Genomic DNA, 19324 nt, shown 5'->3' with positions numbered 1-19324 from the left:
ATTGCTGAGTGATATTGCTTTGTAAGTAAATACCACAACTTCTTTCTCCATTTTTCACTTTCTGCGATGTTGAACTTGTACTGTAAACGAGGTTCTTGTAAACAGAGCCGTTCCAAACTTTGGGGTGGCTGTGTCTTTTTGATTTTAATTTCCCTAAGCTATAGGACCATAAGTGGAAGTGCCCTAGGTTCTGTTGCTTTGTTTTTTAGATGTTTCAGGAAACACCATACACTTCTCCCGAGTGGTTGTTGGCAATTTACATCCCGCCCATCAGCATAACAAGGCTCCCAGTTCTCCATGGCCTGTCCTGCCTTTCTGGATTTTACACTTTTTTCAGATGGCCCTTTTGACCGGGGGGAAGTGAGACTTCATTGTAGTGCAGATTTCCTTTGCAAGCTTGCTTGGTTGGCCAAAAAGGGCGTATGCGTTTTTTCCTGAATATATTCAGGAAAAAACGCATACGCCCTTTTTGGCCAAGTGCATCATTGTGGACGTTCTGCCTCTTTTCCTATGCTTTCAATGCAATTCCAGTCTACCTCCTGAAATCGGTTTCCTGCAATTCTGCCCCACTTTCAAGTCCTCTTGGCAGCCTTACTTCAGTCTATTTTTGGACGATAGCTGTCATTTATAACTCTGCAGGTTTGTGAATTACAGTGCCCCTGAGCTCCTTTCTTCAACTCGCTTTCTTTTGAGCTGGCCGCAACACCGCAGGATGGCTTCAGGCCCTAATCTGGCTCCGGTATGGCACGCTGAGCCTCTGGTTATTTCCTCTTCCTGGTGGGAAATGAGAGTTAAATTTGCCCGTCCAGACACCTCCAGCTAGCCTCTCATTGGTTCTCGCTATTCCTGTTCATCTTCCGCAGAAATTGCAAACTGGGCCAAACAGGAGGTTAAAGGCGCTGACTCTCCAACTGGGGAGAGTGTTAGTAAAGCGTCTGGAATGTTGCACCCGAGTACCAGGGGAGGAAAACTGAGACATATTTGAACACGTCTCCCGTTCACATGGTTGATCATACTTGGGTTCCACATGCATGTTTTAGCTGAAGGAAGAATACCTTAAACCTGGAGAGTTGAGACCCGTGTAATGGGTACCATGCAATATGACTTCAAAGGGTCTTCATTTGCTCACCGAACCTCTCCAATCCTATCACTGCTGCGTTTATGCCCCTGTACACATGCTTGATTCTCTTTTGGAGACATAGCAATCCATAGGTTTTACGATACTTACTAGTCAGGTACATTCTTAGGCGTTTAATATGGGGTGTTGAGTCCATTTCGTTGAGCAAGGAGTAGCTCTTGTCTATTCCATATTTGGCTTAAGGAACTTTATCTGTGCTCATTTCAATCTCTGGTTTTATGCAGCACCCCAACTCACCTTTACCCTTAAGCAAGAATAAGTTGGTTTTCTAAATTTGAGACCCTGTTCTGTTCTGTAATTCAGTTCCTGTGTAGCCAAGTTTACATTCCGTGTATTACTGATATCTTATGATGTTTCTTTTTCTGTGTGACTTACTTCAGTTAGAATCATCATACCTGAATCCACTCATTGTGCTGCTAAGGGCCTGATGACACAGATTTCATTGCTGAGTGATATTGCTTTGTAAGTAAATACCACAACTTCTTTCTCCATTTTTCACTTTCTGCGATGTTGAACTTGTACTGTAAACGAGGTTCTTGTAAACAGAGCCGTTCCAAACTTTGGGGTGGCTGTGTCTTTTTGATTTTAATTTCCCTAAGCTATAGGACCATAAGTGGAAGTGCCCTAGGTTCTGTTGCTTTGTTTTTTAGATGTTTCAGGAAACACCATACACTTCTCCCGAGTGTCTGTTGGCAAATTACATCCCGCCCATCAGCATAACAAGGCTCCCAGTTCTCCATGGGCTGTCCTGCCTTTCTGGATTTTACACTTTTTTCAGATGGCCCTTTTGACCGGGGGGAAGTGAGACTTCATTGTAGTGCAGATTTCCTTTGCAAGCTTGCTTGGTTGGCCAAAAAGGGCGTATGCGTTTTTTCCTGAATATATTCAGGAAAAAACGCATACGCCCTTTTTGGCCAAGTGCATCATTGTGGACGTTCTGCCTCTTTTCCTATGCTTTCAATGCAATTCCAGTCTACCTCCTGAAATCGGTTTCCTGCAATTCTGCCCCGCTTTCAAGTCCTCTTGGCAGCCTTACTTCAGTCTATTTTTGGACGATAGCTGTCATTTATAACTCTGCAGGTGTGTGAATTACAGTGCCCCTGAGCTCCTTTCTTCAACTCGCTTTCTTGTGACCTGGCCGCAACACCGCAGGATGGCTTCAGGCCCTAATCTGGTTCCGGGACGGCACGCTGAGCCTTTGGTTATTTCCTCTTCCTGGTGGGAAATGAGAGTTAAATTTGCCCGTCCAGACACCTCCAGCGAGTCTCTCATTGGTTCTCGCTATTTCTGTTCATCTTCCGCAGAAATTGCAAACTGGGCCAAACAGGAGGTTAAAGGCGCTGACTCTCCAAGTGGGGAGAGTGTTAGTAAAGCGTCTGGAATGTTGCACCCGAGTACCAGGGGAGGAAAACTGAGACATATTTGAACACGTCTCCCGTTCACATGGTTGATCATACTTGGGTTCCACATGCATGTTTTAGCTGAAGGAAGAATACCTTAAACCTGGAGAGTTAAGACCCGTGTAATGGGTACCATGCAATATGACTTCAAAGGGTCTTCATTTGCTCACCGAACCTCTCCAATCCTATCACTGCTGCGTTTATGCCCCTGTACACATGCTTGATTCTCTTTCGGAGACATAGCAATCCATAGGTTTTAAGATATTTACTAGTCAGGTACATTCTTAGGCGTTTAATATGTGGTGTTGAGTCCATTTCGTTGAGCAAGGAGTAGCTCTTGTCTATTCCATATTTGACTTAAGGAACTTTATCTGTGCTCATTTCAATCTCTGGTTTTATGCAGCACCCCAACTCACCTTTACCCTTAAGCAAGCATAAGTTGGTTTTCTAAATTTGAGACCCTGTTCTGTTCTGTAATTCAGTTCCTGTGTAGCCAAGTTTACATTCCGTGTATTACTGATATCTTATGATGTTTCTTTTTCTGTGTGACTTACTTCAGTTAGAATCATCATACCTGAATCCACTCATTGTGCTGCTAAGGGCCTGATGACACAGATTTCATTGCTGAGTGATATTGCTTTGTAAGTAAATACCACAACTTCTTTATCCATTTTTCACTTTCTGCGATGTTGAACTTGTACTGTAAACGAGGTTCTTGTAAACAGAGCCGTTCCAAACTTTGGGGTGGCTGTGTCTTTTTGATTTTAATTTCCCTAAGCTATAGGACCATAAGTGGAAGTGCCCTAGGTTCTGTTGCTTTGTTTTTTAGATGTTTCAGGAAACACCATACACTTCTCCCGAGTGGTTGTTGGCAATTTACATCCCGCCCATCAGCATAACAAGGCTCCCAGTTCTCCATGGCCTGTCCTGCCTTTCTGGATTTTATACTTTTTTCAGATGGCCCTTTTGACCGGGGGGAAGTGAGACTTCATTGTAGTGCAGATTTCCTTTGCAAGCTTGCTTGGTTGGCCAAAAAGGGCGTATGCGTTTTTTCCTGAATATATTCAGGAAAAAACGCATACGCCCTTTTTGGCCAAGTGCATCATTGTGGACGTTCTGCCTCTTTTCCTATGTTTTCAATGCAATTCCAGTCTACCTCCTGAAATCGGTTTCCTGCAATTCTGCCCCACTTTCAAGTCCTCTTGGCAGCCTTACTTCAGTCTATTTTTGGACGATAGCTGTCATTTATAACTCTGCAGGTTTGTGAATTACAGTGCCCCTGAGCTCCTTTCTTCAACTCGCTTTCTTTTGAGCTGGCGGCAACACCGCAGGATGGCTTCAGGCCCTAATCTGGCTCCGGTATGGCACGCTGAGCCTCTGGTTATTTCCTCTTCCTGGTGGGAAATGAGAGTTAAATTTGCCCGTCCAGACACCTCCAGCTAGCCTCTCATTGGTTCTCGCTATTCCTGTTCATCTTCCGCAGAAATTGCAAACTGGGCCAAACAGGAGGTTAAAGGCGCTGACTCTCCAACTGGGGAGAGTGTTAGTAAAGCGTCTGGAATGTTGCACCCGAGTACTAGGGGAGGAAAACTGAGACATATTTGAACACGTCTCCCGTTCACATGGTTGATCATACTTGGGTTCCACATGCATGTTTTAGCTGAAGGAAGAATACCTTAAACCTGGAGAGTTGAGACCCGTGTAATGGGTACCATGCAATATGACTTCAAAGGGTCTTCATTTGCTCACCGAACCTCTCCAATCCTATCACTGCTGCGTTTATGCCCCTGTACACATGCTTGATTCTCTTTTGGAGACATAGCAATCCATAGGTTTTAAGATACTTACTAGTCAGGTACATTCTTAGGCGTTTAATATGGGGTGTTGAGTCCATTTCATTGAGCAAGGAGTAGCTCTTGTCTATTCCATATTTGGCTTAAGGAACTTTATCTGTGCTCATTTCAATCTCTGGTTTTATGCAGCACCCCAACTCACCTTTACCCTTAAGCAAGAATAAGTTGGTTTTCTAAATTTGAGACCCTGTTCTGTTCTGTAATTCAGTTCCTGTGTAGCCAAGTTTACATTCCGTGTATTACTGATATCTTATGATGTTTCTTTTTCTGTGTGACTTACTTCAGTTAGAATCATCATACCTGAATCCACTCATTGTGCTGCTAAGGGCCTGATGACACAGATTTCATTGCTGAGTGATATTGCTTTGTAAGTAAATACCACAACTTCTTTCTCCATTTTTCACTTTCTGCGATGTTGAACTTGTACTGTAAACGAGGTTCTTGTAAACAGAGCCGTTCCAAACTTTGGGGTGGCTGTGTCTTTTTGATTTTAATTTCCCTAAGCTATAGGACCATAAGTGGAAGTGCCCTAGGTTCTGTTGCTTTGTTTTTTAGATGTTTCAGGAAACACCATACACTTCTCCCGAGTGTCTGTTGGCAAATTACATCCCGCCCATCAGCATAACAAGGCTCCCAGTTCTCCATGGCCTGTCCTGCCTTTCTGGATTTTACACTTTTTTCAGATGGCCCTTTTGACCGGGGGGAAGTGAGACTTCATTGTAGTGCAGATTTCCTTTGCAAGCTTGCTTGGTTGGCCAAAAAGGGCGTATGCGTTTTTTCCTGAATATATTCAGGAAAAAACGCATACGCCCTTTTTGGCCAAGTGCATCATTGTGGACGTTCTGCCTCTTTTCCTATGCTTTCAATGCAATTCCAGTCTACCTCCTGAAATCGGTTTCCTGCAATTCTGCCCCGCTTTCAAGTCCTCTTGGCAGCCTTACTTCAGTCTATTTTTGGACGATAGCTGTCATTTATAACTCTGCAGGTTTGTGAATTACAGTGCCCCTGAGCTCCTTTCTTCAACTCGCTTTCTTGTGACCTGGCCGCAACACCGCAGGATGGCTTCAGGCCCTAATCTGGTTCCGGGACGGCACGCTGAGCCTTTGGTTATTTCCTCTTCCTGGTGGGAAATGAGAGTTAAATTTGCCCGTCCAGACACCTCCAGCGAGTCTCTCATTGGTTCTCGCTATTTCTGTTCATCTTCCGCAGAAATTGCAAACTGGGCCAAACAGGAGGTTAAAGGCGCTGACTCTCCAAGTGGGGAGAGTGTTAGTAAAGCATCTGGAATGTTGCACCCGAGTACCAGGGGAGGAAAACTGAGACATATTTGAACACGTCTCCCGTTCACATGGTTGATCATACTTGGGTTCCACATGCATGTTTTAGCTGAAGGAAGAATACCTTAAACCTGGAGAGTTAAGACCCGTGTAATGGGTACCATGCAATATGACTTCAAAGGGTCTTCATTTGCTCACCGAACCTCTCCAATCCTATCACTGCTGCGTTTATGCCCCTGTACACATGCTTGATTCTCTTTCGGAGACATAGCAATCCATAGGTTTTAAGATATTTACTAGTCAGGTACATTCTTAGGCGTTTAATATGTGGTGTTGAGTCCATTTCATGGCGCAAGGAGTAGCTCTTGTCTATTCCATATTTGACTTAAGGAACTTTATCTGTGCTCATTTCAATCTCTGGTTTTATGCAGCACCCCAACTCACCTTTACCCTTAAGCAAGCATAAGTTGGTTTTCTAAATTTGAGACCCTGTTCTGTTCTGTAATTCAGTTCCTGTGTAGCCAAGTTTACATTCCGTGTATTACTGATATCTTATGATGTTTCTTTTTCTGTGTGACTTACTTCAGTTAGAATCATCATACCTGAATCCACTCATTGTGCTGCTAAGGGCCTGATGACACAGATTTCATTGCTGAGTGATATTGCTTTGTAAGTAAATACCACAACTTCTTTCTCCATTTTTCACTTTCTGCGATGTTGAACTTGTACTGTAAACGAGGTTCTTGTAAACAGAGCCGTTCCAAACTTTGGGGTGGCTGTGTCTTTTTGATTTTAATTTCCCTAAGCTATAGGACCATAAGTGGAAGTGCCCTAGGTTCTGTTGCTTTGTTTTTTAGATGTTTCAGGAAACACCATACACTTCTCCCGAGTGTCTGTTGGCAAATTACATCCCGCCCATCAGCATAACAAGGCTCCCAGTTCTCCATGACCTGTCCTGCCTTTCTGGATTTTAAACTTTTTTCAGATGGCCCTTTTGACCGGGGGGAAGTGAGACTTCATTGTAGTGCAGATTTCCTTTGCAAGCTTGCTTGGTTGGCCAAAAAGGGCGTATGCGTTTTTTCCTGAATATATTCAGGAAAAAACGCATACGCCCTTTTTGGCCAAGTGCATCATTGTGGACGTTCTGCCTCTTTTCCTATGCTTTCAATGCAATTCCAGTCTACCTCCTGAAATCGGTTTCCTGCAATTCTGCCCCGCTTTCAAGTCCTCTTGGCAGCCTTACTTCAGTCTATTTTTGGACGATAGCTGTCTTTTATAACTCTGCAGGTTTGTGAATTACAGTGCCCCTGAGCTCCTTTCTTCAACTCGCTTTCTTGTGACCTGGCCGCAACACCGCAGGATGGCTTCAGGCCCTAATCTGGTTCCGGGACGGCACGCTGAGCCTTTGGTTATTTCCTCTTCCTGGTGGGAAATGAGAGTTAAATTTGCCCGTCCAGACACCTCCAGCGAGTCTCTCATTGGTTCTCGCTATTTCTGTTCATCTTCCGCAGAAATTGCAAACTGGGCCAAACAGGAGGTTAAAGGCGCTGACTCTCCAAGTGGGGAGAGTGTTAGTAAAGCATCTGGAATGTTGCACCCGAGTACCAGGGGAGGAAAACTGAGACATATTTGAACACGTCTCCCGTTCACATGGTTGATCATACTTGGGTTCCACATGCATGTTTTAGCTGAAGGAAGAATACCTTAAACCTGGAGAGTTAAGACCCGTGTAATGGGTACCATGCAATATGACTTCAAAGGGTCTTCATTTGCTCACCGAACCTCTCCAATCCTATCACTGCTGCGTTTATGCCCCTGTACACATGCTTGATTCTCTTTCGGAGACATAGCAATCCATAGGTTTTAAGATATTTACTAGTCAGGTACATTCTTAGGCGTTTAATATGTGGTGTTGAGTCCATTTCATGGCGCAAGGAGTAGCTCTTGTCTATTCCATATTTGACTTAAGGAACTTTATCTGTGCTCATTTCAATCTCTGGTTTTATGCAGCACCCCAACTCACCTTTACCCTTAAGCAAGCATAAGTTGGTTTTCTAAATTTGAGACCCTGTTCTGTTCTGTAATTCAGTTCCTGTGTAGCCAAGTTTACATTCCGTGTATTACTGATATCTTATGATGTTTCTTTTTCTGTGTGACTTACTTCAGTTAGAATCATCATACCTGAATCCACTCATTGTGCTGCTAAGGGCCTGATGACACAGATTTCATTGCTGAGTGATATTGCTTTGTAAGTAAATACAACAACTTCTTTATCCATTTTTCACTTTCTGCGATGTTGAACTTGTACTGTAAACGAGGTTCTTGTAAACAGAGCCGTTCCAAACTTTGGGGTGGCTGTGTCTTTTTGATTTTAATTTCCCTAAGCTATAGGACCATAAGTGGAAGTGCCCTAGGTTCTGTTGCTTTGTTTTTTAGATGTTTCAGGAAACACCATACACTTCTCCCGAGTGGTTGTTGGCAATTTACATCCCGCCCATCAGCATAACAAGGCTCCCAGTTCTCCATGGCCTGTCCTGCCTTTCTGGATTTTACACTTTTTTCAGATGGCCCTTTTGACCGGGGGGAAGTGAGACTTCATTGTAGTGCAGATTTCCTTTGCAAGCTTGCTTGGTTGGCCAAAAAGGGCGTATGCGTTTTTTCCTGAATATATTCAGGAAAAAACGCATACGCCCTTTTTGGCCAAGTGCATCATTGTGGACGTTCTGCCTCTTTTCCTATGCTTTCAATGCAATTCCAGTCTACCTCCTGAAATCGGTTTCCTGCAATTCTGCCCCGCTTTCAAGTCCTCTTGGCAGCCTTACTTCAGTCTATTTTTGGACGATAGCTGTCATTTATAACTCTGCAGGTTTGTGAATTACAGTGCCCCTGAGCTCCTTTCTTCAACTCGCTTTCTTTTGAGCTGGCCGCAACACCGCAGGATGGCTTCAGGCCCTAATCTGGCTCCGGTACGGCACGCTGAGCCTTTGGTTATTTCCTCTTCCTGGTGGGAAATGAGAGTTAAATTTGCCCGTCCAGACACCTCCAGCTAGCCTCTCATTGGTTCTCGCTATTCCTGTTCATCTTCCGCAGAAATTGCAAACTGGGCCAAACAGGAGGTTAAAGGCGCTGACTCTCCAAGTGGGGAGAGTGTTAGTAAAGCGTCTGGAATGTTGCACCCGAGTACCAGGGTACGAAAACTGAGACATATTTGAACAGGTCTCCCGATCACATGGTTGATCATACTCTGGGTTCCACATGCATGTTTTAGCTGAAGGAAGAATACCTTAAACCTGGGTAGTTGAAACCCGTGGAATGGTACCATGCAATATGACTTCAAAGGGTCTTCATTTGCTCACGAACCTCTCCAATCCTATCACTGCTGCGTTTATGCCCCTGTACACATGCTTGATTCTCTTTCGGAGACATAGCAATCCATAGGTTTTAAGATACTTACTAGTCAGGTACATTCTTAGGCGTTTAATATGGGGTGTTGAGTCCATTTCGTTGAGCAAGGAGTAGCTCTTGTCTATTCCATATTTGGCTTAAGGAACTTTATCTGTGCTCATTTCAATCTCTGGTTTTATGCAGCACCCCAACTCACCTTTACCCTTAAGCAAGCATAAGTTGGTTTTCTAAATTTGAGACCCTGTTCTGTTCTGTAATTCAGTTCCTGTGTAGCCAAGTTTACATTCCGTGTATTACTGATATCTTATGATGTTTCTTTTTCTGTGTGACTTATTTCAGTTAGAATCATCATACCTGAATCCACTCATTGTGCTGCTAAGGCCCTGATGACATAGATTTCATTGCTGAGTGATATTGCTTTGTAAGTAAATACCACAACTTCTTTATCCATTTTTCACTTTCTGCGATGTTGAACTTGTACTGTAAACGAAGTTCTTGTAAACAGAGGCGTCCCAAACTTTGGGGTGGCTGTGTCTTTTTGATTTTAATTTCCCTAAGCTATAGGACCATAAGTGGCAGTGCCCTAGGCTCTGTTGCTTTGTTTTTTAGATGTTTCAGGAAACACCATACACTTCTCCTGAGTGTCTGTTGGTAATTTACATCCCGCCCATCAGCATAACAAGGCTCCCAGTTCTCCATGGCCTGTCCTGCCTTTCTGGATTTTACACTTTTTTCAGATGGCCCTTTTGACCGGGGGGAAGTGAGACTTCATTGTAGTGCAGATTTCCTTTGCAAGCTTGCTTGGTTGGCCAAAAAGGGCGTATGCGTTTTTTCCTGAATATATTCAGGAAAAAACGCATACGCCCTTTTTGGCCAAGTGCATCATTGTGGACGTTCTGCCTCTTTTCCTACGCTTTCAATGCAATTCCAGTCTACCTCCTGAAATCGGTTTCCTGCAATTCTGCCCCGCTTTCAAGTCCTCTTGGCAGCCTTACTTCAGTATATTTTTGGACGATAGCTGTCATTTATAACTCTGCAGGTTTGTGAATTATAGTGCCCCTGAGCTCCTTTCTTCAACTCGCTTTCTTTTGAGCTGGCCGCAACACCGCAGGATGGCTTCAGGCCCTAATCTGGTTCCGGCACGGCACGCTGAGCCTTTGGTTAATTCCTCTTCCTGGTGGGAAATGAGAGTTAAATTTGCCCATCCAGACACCTCCAGCAAGCCTCTCATTGGTTCTCGCTATTCCTGTTCATCTTCCGCAGAAATTGCAAACTGGGCCAAACAGGAGGTTAAAGGGACTGACTCTCCAACTGGGGAGAGTGTTAGTAAAGCGTCTGGAATGTTGCATCCGAGTACCAGGGGAGGAAAACTGAGACATATTTGAACACGTCTCCCGATCACATGGTTGATCATACTCTGGGTTCCACATGCATATTTTAGCTGAAGGAAGAATACCTTAAACCTGGAGAGTTGAAACCCGTGGAATGGGTACCATGCAATATGACTTCAAAGGGTCTTCATTTGCTCACGAACCTCTCCAGTCCTATAACTGCTGCGTTTATGCCCCTGTACACATGCTTGATTCTCTTTCGGAGACATAGCAATCCATAGGTTTTAAGATACTTACTAGTCAGGTACATTCTTAGGCGTTTAATATGCGGTGTTGAGTCCATTTCGTTGAGCAAGGAGTAGCTCTTGTCTATTCCATATTTGGCTTAAGGAACTTTATCTGTGCTCATTTCAATCTCTGGTTTTATGCAGCACCCCAACTCACCTTTCCCCTTAAGCAAGCATAAGTTGGTTTTCTAAATTTGAGACCCTGTTCTGTTTTGGAATGCAGTTCCTGTGTAGCCAAGTTTACATTCCGTGTATTAGTGATATCTTATGATGTTTCTTTTTCTGTGTGACTTATTTCAGTTAGAATCATCGTACCTGAATCCACTCATTATGCTGCTATGGGCCTGATGACATAGATTTCATTGCTGAGTGATACTGCATTGTACGTAAGTACCACAAGTTCTTTATCCATTTTTCACTTTCTGTGATATTGAACTTGTACGGTAAACGAGGTTCTTGTAAACGGAGGCGTCCCAAACTTTGGGGTGGCTGTGTCTTTTTGATTTTAATTTCCCTAAGCTATAGGACCATAAGTGGAAGTGCCCTAGGCTCTGTTGCTTTGTTTTTTAGATGTTTCAGGAAACACCATACAATTCTCCCGAGTGGTTGTTGGCAATTTACATCCCGCCCATCAGCATAACAAGGCTCCCAGTTCTCCATGGCCTGTCCTGCCTTTCTGGATTTTACACTTTTTTCAGATGGCCCTTTTGACCGGGGGGAAGTGAGACTTCATTGTAGTGCAGATTTCCTTTGCAAGCTTGCTTGGTTGGCCAAAAAGGGCGTATGAGTTTTTTCCTGAATATATTCAGGAAAAAACGCATACGCCCTTTTTGGCCAAGTGCATCATTGTGGACGTTCTGCCTCTTTTCCTATGCTTTCAATGCAATTCCAGTCTACCTCCTGAAATCGGTTTCCTGCAATTCTGCCCCGCTTTCAAGTCCTCTTGGCAGCCTTACTTCAGTCTATTTTTGGACGATAGCTGTCATTTATAACTCTGCAGGTTTGTGAATTTCAGTGCCCCTGAGCTCCTTTCTTCAACTCGCTTTCTTTTGAGCTGGCCGCAACACCGCAGGATGGCTTCAGGCCCTAATCTGGTTCCGGTACGGCACGCTGAGCCTTTGGTTAATTCCTCTTCCTGGTGGGAAATGAGAGTTAAATTTGCCCGTCCAGACACCTCCAGCTAGTCTCTCATTGGTTCTCGCTATTCCTGTTCATCTTCCGCAGAAATTGCAAACTGGGCCAAACAGGAGGTTAAAGGGACTGACTCTCCAAGTGGCGAGAGTGTTAGTAAAGCGTCTGGAATGTTGCACCCGAGTACCAGGGGAGGAAAACTGAGACATATTTGAACACGTCTCCCGATCACATGGTTGATCATACTCTGGGTTCCACATGCATGTTTTAGCTGAAGGAAGAATACCTTAAACCTGGGTAGTTGAAACCCGTGGAATGGGTACCATGCAATATGACTTCAAAGGGTCTTCATTTGCTCACCGAACCTCTCCAATCCTATCACTGCTGCGTTTATGCCCCTGTACACATGCTTGATTCTCTTTCGGAGACATAGCAATCCATAGGTTTTAAGATACTTACTAGTCAGGTACATTCTTAGGCGTTTAATATGGGGTGTTGAGTCCATTTCGTTGAGCAAGAAGTAGCTCTTGTCTATTCCATATTTGGCTTAAGGAACTTTATCTGTGCTCATTTCAATCTCTGGTTTTAAGCAGCACCCCAACTCACCTTTCCCCTTAAGCAAGCATAAGTTGGTTTTCTAAATTTGAGACCCTGTTCTGTTTTGGAATGCAGTTCCTGTGTAGCCAAGTTTACATTCCGTGTATTAGTGATATCTTATGATGTTTCTTTTTCTGTGTGACTTATTTCAGTTAGAATCATCGTACCTGAATCCACTCATTATGCTGCTATGGGCCTGATGACATAGATTTCATTGCTGAGTGATACTGCATTGTACGTAAGTACCACAAGTTCTTTATCCATTTTTCACTTTCTGTGATATTGAACTTGTACGGTAAACGAGGTTCTTGTAAACGGAGGCGTCCCAAACTTTGGGGTGGCTGTGTCTTTTTGATTTTAATTTCCCTAAGCTATAGGACCATAAGTGGAAGTGCCCTAGGCTCTGTTGCTTTGTTTTTTAGATGTTTCAGGAAACACCATACACTTCTCCCGAGTGGTTGTTGGCAATTTACATCCCGCCCATCAGCATAACAAGGCTCCCAGTTCTCCATGGCCTGTCCTGCCTTTCTGGATTTTACACTTTTTTCAGATGGCCCTTTTGACCGGGGGGAAGTGAGACTTCATTGTAGTGCAGATTTCCTTTGCAAGCTTGCTTGGTTGGCCAAAAAGGGCGTATGCGTTTTTTCCTGAATATATTCAGGAAAAAACGCATACGCCCTTTTTGGCCAAGTGCATCATTGTGGACGTTCTGCCTCTTTTCCTATGCTTTCAATGCAATTCCAGTCTACCTCCTGAAATCGGTTTCCTGCAATTCTGCCCCGCTTTCAAGTCCTCTTGGCAGCCTTACTTCAGTCTATTTTTGGACGATAGCTGTCATTTATAACTCTGCAGGTTTGTGAATTACAGTGCCCCTGAGCTCCTTTCTTCAACTCGCTTTCTTTTGAGCTGGCCGCAACACCGCAGGATGGCTTCAGGCCCTAATCTGGTTCCGGTACGGCACGCTGAGCCTTTGGTTATTTCCTCTTCCTGGTGGGAAATGAGAGTTAAATTTGCCCGTCCAGACACCTCCAGCTAGTCTCTCATTGGTTCTCGCTATTCCTGTTCATCTTCCGCAGAAATTGCAAACTGGGCCAAACAGGAGGTTAAAGGCGCTGACTCTCCAAGTTGGGAGAGTGTTAGTAAAGCGTCTGGAATGTTGCACCCGAGTACCAGGGGAGGAAAACTGAGACATATTTGAACAGGTCTCCCGATCACATGGTTGATCATACTCTGGGTTCCACATGCATGTTTTAGCTGAAGGAAGAATACCTTAAACCTGGAGAGTTGAGACCCGTGTAATGGGTACCATGCAATATGACTTCAAAGGGTCTTCATTTGCTCACCGAACCTCTCCAATCCTATCACTGCTGCGTTTATGCCCCTGTACACATGTTTGATTCTCTTTCGGAGACATAGCAATCCATAGGTTTTAAGATACTTACTAGTCAGGTACATTCTTAGGCGTTTAATATGCGGTGTTGAGTCCATTTCGTTGAGGAAGGAGTAGCTCTTGTCTATTCCATATTTGGCTTAAGGAACTTTATCTGTGCTCATTTGAATCTCTGGTTTTATGCAGCACCCCAACTCACCTTTCCCCTTAAGCAAGCATAAGTTGGTTTTCTAAATTTGAGACCCTGTTCTGTTTTGGAATGCAGTTCCTGTGTAGCCAAGTTTACATTCCGTGTATTAGTGATATCTTATGATGTTTCTTTTTCTGTGTGACTTATTTCAGTTAGAATCATCGTACCTGAATCCACTAATTATGCTGCTACGGGCCTGATGACATAGATTTCATTGCTGAGTGATACTGCATTGTACGTAGGTACCACAAGTTCTTTATCCATTTTTTACTTTCTGCGATGTTGAACTTGTACTGTAAACGAGGTTCTTGTAAACAGAGGCGTCCCAAACTTTGGGGTGGCTGTGTCTTTTTGATTTTAATTTCCCTAAGCTATAGGACCATAAGTGGCAGTGCCCTAGGCTCTGTTGCTTTGTTTTTTAGATGTTTCAGGAAACACCATACACTTCTCCCGAGTGTCTGTTGGCAATTTACATCCCGCCCCTCAGCATAACAAGGCTCCCAGTTCTCCATGGCCTGTCCTGCCTTTCTGGATTTTACACTTTTTTCAGATGGCCCTTTTGACCGGGGGGAAGTGAGACTTCATTGTAGTACAGATTTCCTTTGCAAGCTTGCTTGGTTGGCCAAAAAGGGCGTATGCGTTTTTTCCTGAATATATTCAGGAAAAAACGCATACGCCCTTTTTGGCCAAGTGCATCATTGTGGACGTTCTGCCTCTTTTCCTATGCTTTCAATGCAATTCCAGTCTACCTCCTGAAATCGGTTTCCTGCAATTCTGCCCTGCTTTCAAGTCCTCTTGGCAGCCTTACTTCAGTCTATTTTTGGACGATAGCTGTCATTTATAACTCTGCAGGTTTGTGAATTACAGTGCCCCTGAGCTCCTTTCTTCAACTCGCTTTCTTGTGACCTGGCCGCAACACCGCAGGATGGCTTCAGGCCCTAATCTGGTTCCGGGACGGCACGCTGAGCCTTTGGTTATTTCCTCTTCCTGGTGGGAAATGAGAGTTAAATTTGCCCGTCCAGACACCTCCAGCTAGTCTCTCATTGGTTCTCGCTATTCCTGTTCATCTTCCGCAGAAATTGCAAACTGGGCCAAACAGGAGGTTAAAGGGACTGACTCTCCAACTGGGGAGAGTGTTAGTAAAGCGTCTGGAATGTTGCACCCGAGTACCAGGGGAGGAAAACTGAGACATATTTGAACACGTCTCCCGTTCACATGGTTGATCATACTTGGGTTCCACATGCATGTTTTAGCTGAAGGAAGAATACCTTAAACCTGGAGAGTTAAGACCCGTGTAATGGGTACCATGCAATATGACTTCAAAGGGTCTTCATTTGCTCACCGAACCTCTCCAATCCTATCACTGCTGCGTTTATGCCCCTGTACACATGCTTGATTCTCTTTCGGAGACATAGCAATCCATAGGTTTTAAGATACTTACTAGTCAGGTACATTCTTAGGCGTTTAATATGCGGTGTTGAGTCCATTTCGTTGAGCAAGGAGTAGCTCTTGTCTATTCCATATTTGGCTTAAGGAACTTTATCTGTGCTCATTTCAATCTCTGGTTTTATGCAGCACCCCAACTCACCTTTACCCTTAAGCAAGCATAAGTTGGTTTTCTAAATTTGAGACACTGTTCTGTTCTGTAATTCAGTTCCTGTGTAGCCAAGTTTACATTCCGTGTATTACTGATATCTTATGATGTTTCTTTTTCTGTGTGACTTACTTCAGTTAGAATCATCATACCTGAATCCATTCATTGTGCTGCTAAGGGCCTGATGACACAGATTTCATTGCTGAGTGATATTGCTTTGTAAGTAAATACCACAACTTCTTTATCCATTTTTCACTTTCTGCGATGTTGAACTTGTACTGTAAACGAGGTTCTTGTAAACAGAGCCGTTCCAAACTTTGGGGTGGCTGTGTCTTTTTGATTTTAATTTCCCTAAGCTATAGGACCATAAGTGGAAGTGCCCTAGGTTCTGTTGCTTTGTTTTTTTAGATGTTTCAGGAAACACCATACACTTCTCCCGAGTGGTTGTTGGCAATTTACATCCCGCCCATCAGCATAACAAGGCTCCCAGTTCTCCATGGCCTGTCCTGCCTTTCTGGATTTTACACTTTTTTCAGATGGCCCTTTTGACCGGGGGGAAGTGAGACTTCATTGTAGTACAGATTTCCTTTGCAAGCTTGCTTGGTTGGCCAAAAAGGGCGTATGCGTTTTTTCCTGAATATATTCAGGAAAAAACGCATATGCCCTTTTTGGCCAAGTGCATCATTGTGGACGTTCTGCCTCTTTTCCTATGCTTTCAATGCAATTCCAGTCTACCTCCTGAAATCGGTTTCCTGCAATTCTGCCCTGCTTTCAAGTCCTCTTGGCAGCCTTACTTCAGTCTATTTTTGGACGATAGCTGTCATTTATAACTCTGCAGGTTTGTGAATTACAGTGCCCCTGAGCTCCTTTCTTCAACTCGCTTTCTTGTGACCTGGCCGCAACACCGCAGGATGGCTTCAGGCCCTAATCTGGTTCCGGGACGGCACGCTGAGCCTTTGGTTATTTCCTCTTCCTGGTGGGAAATGAGAGTTAAATTTGCCCGTCCAGACACCTCCAGCTAGTCTCTCATTGGTTCTCGCTATTCCTGTTCATCTTCCGCAGAAATTGCAAACTGGGCCAAACAGGAGGTTAAAGGGACTGACTCTCCAACTGGGGAGAGTGTTAGTAAAGCGTCTGGAATGTTGCACCCGAGTACCAGGGGAGGAAAACTGAGACATATTTGAACACGTCTCCCGTTCACATGGTTGATCATACTTGGGTTCCACATGCATGTTTTAGCTGAAGGAAGAATACCTTAAACCTGGAGAGTTAAGACCCGTGTAATGGGTACCATGCAATATGACTTCAAAGAGTCTTCATTTGCTCACCGAACCTCTCCAATCCTATCACTGCTGCGTTTATGCCCCTGTACACATGCTTGATTCTCTTTCGGAGACATAGCAATCCATAGGTTTTAAGATACTTACTAGTCAGGTACATTCTTAGGCGTTTAATATGCGGTGTTGAGTCCATTTCGTTGAGCAAGGAGTAGCTCTTGTCTATTCCATATTTGGCTTAAGGAACTTTATCTGTGCTCATTTCAATCTCTGGTTTTATGCAGCACCCCAACTCACCTTTACCCTTAAGCAAGCATAAGTTGGTTTTCTAAATTTGAGACACTGTTCTGTTCTGTAATTCAGTTCCTGTGTAGCCAAGTTTACATTCCGTGTATTACTGATATCTTATGATGTTTCTTTTTCTGTGTGACTTACTTCAGTTAGAATCATCATACCTGAATCCATTCATTGTGCTGCTAAGGGCCTGATGACACAGATTTCATTGCTGAGTGATATTGCTTTGTAAGTAAATACCACAACTTCTTTATCCATTTTTCACTTTCTGCGATGTTGAACTTGTACTGTAAACGAGGTTCTTGTAAACAGAGCCGTTCCAAACTTTGGGGTGGCTGTGTCTTTTTGATTTTAATTTCCCTAAGCTATAGGACCATAAGTGGAAGTGCCCTAGGTTCTGTTGCTTTGTTTTTTTAGATGTTTCAGGAAACACCATACACTTCTCCCGAGTGGTTGTTGGCAATTTACATCCCGCCCATCAGCATAACAAGGCTCCCAGTTCTCCATGGCCTGTCCTGCCTTTCTGGATTTTACACTTTTTTCAGATGGCCCTTTTGACCGGGGGGAAGTGAGACTTCATTGTAGTGCAGATTTCCTTTGCAAGCTTGCTTGGTTGGCCAAAAAGTGCGTATGCGTTTTTTCCTGAATATATTCAGGAAAAAACGCATACGCCCTTTTTGGCCAAGTGCATCATTGTGGACGTTCTGCCTCTTTTCCTATGCTTTCAATGCAATTCCAGTCTACCTCCTGAAATCGGTTTCCTGCAATTCTGCCCCGCTTTCAAGTCCTCTTGGCAGCCTTACTTCAGTCTATTTTTGGACGATAGCTGTCATTTATAACTCTGCAGGTTTGTGAATTACAGTGCCCCTGAGCTCCTTTCTTCAACTCGCTTTCTTTTGAGCTGTCCGCAACACCGCAGGATGGCTTCAGGCCCTAATCTGGCTCCGGTACGGCACGCTGAGCCTTTGGTTATTTCCTCTTCCTGGTGGAAAATGAGAGTTAAATTTGCCCGTCCAGACACCTCCAGCTAGCCTCTCATTGGTTCTCGCTATTCCTGTTCATCTTCCGCAGAAATTGCAAACTGGGCCAAACAGGAGGTTAAAGGCGCTGACTCTCCAAGTGGGGAGAGTGTTAGTAAAGCGTCTGGAATGTTGCACCCGAGTACCAGGGGAGGAAAACTGAGACATATTTGAACACGTCTCCCGTTCACATTGTTGATCATACTTGGGTTCCACATGCATGTTTTAGCTGAAGGAAGAATACCTTAAACCTGGAGAGTTGAGACCCGTGTAATGGGTACCATGCAATATGACTTCAAAGGGTCTTCATTTGCTCACCGAACCTCCCCAATCCTATCACTGCTGCGTTTATGCCCCTGTACACATGCTTGATTCTCTTTTGGAGACATAGCAATCCATAGGTTTTACGATACTTACTAGTCAGGTACATTCTTAGGCGTTTAATATGCGGTGTTGAGTCCATTTCGTTGAGCAAGGAGTAGCTCTTGTCTATTCCATATTTGACTTAAGGAACTTTATCTGTGCTCATTTCAATCTCTGGTTTTATGCAGCACCCCAACTCACCTTTACCCTTAAGCAAGCATAAGTTGGTTTTCTAAATTTGAGACCCTGTTCTGTTCTGTAATTCAGTTCCTGTGTAGCCAAGTTTACATTCCGTGTATTACTGATATCTTATGATGTTTCTTTTTCTGTGTGACTTATTTCAGTTAGAATCATCATACCTGAATCCACGCATTTAGATGCTAAGGGCCTGATGACATAGATTTCATTGCTGAGTGATATTGCTTTGTAAGTAAATACCACAACTTCTTTATCCATTTTTCACTTTCTGCGATGTTGAACTTGTACTGTAAACGAGGTTCTTGTAAACAGAGGCGTCCCAAACTTTGGGGTGGCTGTGTCTTTTTGATTTTAGTTTCCCTAAGCTATAGGACTATAAGTGGCAGTGCCCTAGGCTCTGTTTCTTTGTTTTTTCGATGTTTCAGGAAACACCATACACTTCTCCCGAGTGTCTGTTGGCAATTTACATCCCGCCCATCAGCATAACAAGGCTCCCAGTTCTCCATGGCCTGTCCTGCCTTTCTGGATTTTACACTTTTTTCAGATGGCCCTTTTGACCGGGGGGAAGTGAGACTTCATT

The sequence above is a fragment of the Delphinus delphis genome, chromosome 8 (genome assembly GCF_949987515.2).
Source record: "Delphinus delphis chromosome 8, mDelDel1.2, whole genome shotgun sequence".
NCBI lineage: Eukaryota > Metazoa > Chordata > Mammalia > Artiodactyla > Delphinidae > Delphinus > Delphinus delphis.
The sequence above is the reverse complement of the archived record's forward strand: the minus strand, read 5'-3'. Positions refer to the sequence as shown.